Source organism: Hyperolius riggenbachi, chromosome 1 (assembly GCF_040937935.1).
Source record: "Hyperolius riggenbachi isolate aHypRig1 chromosome 1, aHypRig1.pri, whole genome shotgun sequence".
Classification (NCBI taxonomy): domain Eukaryota; kingdom Metazoa; phylum Chordata; class Amphibia; order Anura; family Hyperoliidae; genus Hyperolius; species Hyperolius riggenbachi.
In genome coordinates, this window is record NC_090646.1 from 282,096,057 (window position 1) to 282,098,906 (window position 2,850).

General features: G+C 44.1%; 1 long non-coding RNA gene across 1 annotated transcript; it reads left to right on the forward strand.

Moving 5' to 3' along the window:
• Nucleotides 1-864: 864 nt before the first annotated feature.
• LOC137548283 (uncharacterized) lies at nucleotides 865-1,937 on the forward strand. Its single transcript, XR_011026689.1, has 2 exons — nucleotides 865-1,245; nucleotides 1,293-1,937. It is a non-coding gene; the product is annotated as an uncharacterized lncRNA (long non-coding RNA).
• The last annotated feature ends 913 nt before the right edge of the window (nucleotides 1,938-2,850 follow it).

The window sequence follows — 2,850 nt, forward strand, 5'->3', positions numbered from 1 at the left end:
TTTAATTTTCTTTTTCAGCTGTTTATATCACGACTTTGAGGACAGCGTTAACCTGCATAAAGCTCATATCTGTTTTCTTATTCAAAAATATAGGTGTAAGGCCTGGCAGATCTCTCACCTTCCTTCAGCCTCTATACCACAATCTAACATGCTCTTCACCTATACGCCAAGCCCCCACGTGAATGGGAGATCAGTACGCCTACCCGACTACGGTCACCCTGCAGAACTTCAACGTGCAAGGAAGACAAGAGTTCTACCAGAGCCCACTAAGCAAGACAATGGGACTGGGTAATATCAGGTAATAGTGCGGGATGCACTTGTGGAGGAGACTACACAGATCACAGCAGGAGTAGTAGGCTAGAGACAGGGAGCAAGATTGCTCAGAGCGACCGCAGCTCTGAGCTTCCGATAATCGCCACAATAAATAAGACACAATGGTTGCTCAGTGCGACCGCAGCTCTGAGTTTCGTTTGTCCGCCACACTGAATAAGACACGGACAGACAAACATACAGACAGGAAGGAATGTTTGCCAATCCAATCGCTACCGCAGTTATAGCAAACATTCACACAAACAAGACAGAACAAGAGGAGCGTAACTAATAGCAACTGCTGCTATAGTCACATCCACAGGATCAGAACTAGCAGGATCAGTAGCCAATTACTACTGAAGTGATGGCTACATCCAGATTAGCAGGACTGGAAGGACTATGAAGTCCACAGGATCAGGACTAGCAGGATCGGTAGCCAATCACTACTGCAGCAGTGATGGCTACATCCAGATTAGCAGGACTGGAAGGACTATGAAGTCCACAGGATAAATGTAACCCTGTGTGCGTGTCATTGCAACGGACACATACACCAAGGGTTAAATATGCATTAACTTTTTGTGGGGAGGGCTGCTATAAGGGGAATCTGCAGGTGCCGCCAGGGGGAGCCCATGAGCAGGAAAGAGGAGAGAGAAGCTGGGCATGTGCAGGGTGGAAGTAACAGGTTTTTGGCAGTTGTAGGCTAGTGAGGGGGAGGAGTCAAGTAGCCGTGGAGACTGAGCTGATGAGGCAGCAAGATATAAGCTTGATTTGTGAGGAGATATAGGAGAGAGACAAGAAGAGACCAGCTATTGGTGAGACAGTCTGAGCAAGGCAGAGCCACAGACAAGTGAGCACTACTGAAAACTAAAATAAGGAAGAGAGAGAGCTGCAGAGACATTACATGAGAGGAGAGAGATCATTCACAACTACAGGCCGGTAAAGAGCAACAATACTGGAGAGAGATCATTCACAACTACAGGCAGGTAAAGAGCAACAATACTGGAGAGATAAGCCAGAAGAGAAACACTAAGCAATAAGAATGAAAGACAAGGATATTAAAATGTACCTGTAACAGAGAGAGATAACAGAAACCAGCAGAGACATTACAGTGACACAGAGACAGCAGGACAGCAAAGCATACAAGAGTGAGACAGAGAAACAAGTGACAGGATTAAAGAAAAGCAGTGAAGACTGCAGTGCGGTGTCTGAAGAGATTGTGTGACAACAGCTGTCAGACAAAATACAGTGGAGAGAGCGGTGCTTCTTATATGTTAAGTGATCATTCACAATCATCAATTTCACATATTCTGTCCTATCCTGGATGTTGCTAGGTAACCGCCAGACATTTCTCTAAGTTTCCTTCTGTCCTGTGCAAGAATTCAGGTCCACTTTAAAAAGACAGTGGTGAAGAACTGTCAGCTAGCGGAGCGCTGTGTGAGGAAAATTCTGGCAAGTTCATGCAAATAAACTGTATCACATATATGTTTCCTGAACTAGCCCTGATCCTAGCAGGCGGATGTATACAGAGGCCTACCTATACTCATCTGCTAAGAAGAAGTTTATGAATGTGTTTTGTCACTAAACTTTTTTTATCCATATGATTTAATACAAATATTTCTTAAAAAGAACTTAATTGGTGTCTGGAGGATTTCTTTGCAGTTCAAGCATTATAGAGGTGTTACATAAGGACTAGCAGGATCGGTAGCTAATCACTACTGCAGTGATGGCTACATCCAGATTAGCAGGACTGGAAGGACTATGAAGTCCAAAGGATCAGGACTAGCAGGAACGCTAACCATTCACCACCACAGTGATGGTTGCGTCCATACAAGCAGGACTGGAAGGACTCTGCTGTTTACCCGCGCAGGAACAGCAAAAGTCCGCAAGCAAGGAAAAGCAAGGCAATTCACAATTGAACATAGGACCCAGCAAATAGCTATGTCAAAGATGAACGCTATGACGGGCAAGATGACAAGGGAGTAAGAGGCTTTTATATGAACATCATCCAATGAGAGCAGGCATGCAAATTCCAACACAACTGAATTGTAATCACTCAATCTTGTGTTACTCTGATTGGAGGCTGCAGGCTGATTGCAGATGGATAGGACTCCCATTACAAATGCATACAACATTTTTCAACAATATGCATAAAGGGAATTCAGCACTGTCTGGCTGCAGCTTAGCTGCAACAAGTCTTAGGTGGATTCATGACAGCATCCTAAGCTGCTTTGAGCCGCAGACTGATTGCAGATGGCAATGACATTTATTGCAAATGCAACCAAAACTATGCAACTGAATGCATGCAGAGAAATCAGAACTGCCTGGTTGCAGTTCCACTGCAACCAACAGGACATGCTACAGAAGAGATCCTGACAATAGGCCTGATCCAAATTACTTTTTCTCCTAAGCCAACAGCAACGAAGAAAATACTTGGTTTTTGGTACTTTTTCAATTGCAAAGTGCTGAAATGTTATTTTAAACAGAAGATGAAAATAATCTAACAGGAGAAAACCTAGGAGCAGGGATACTCATCCGGATTCC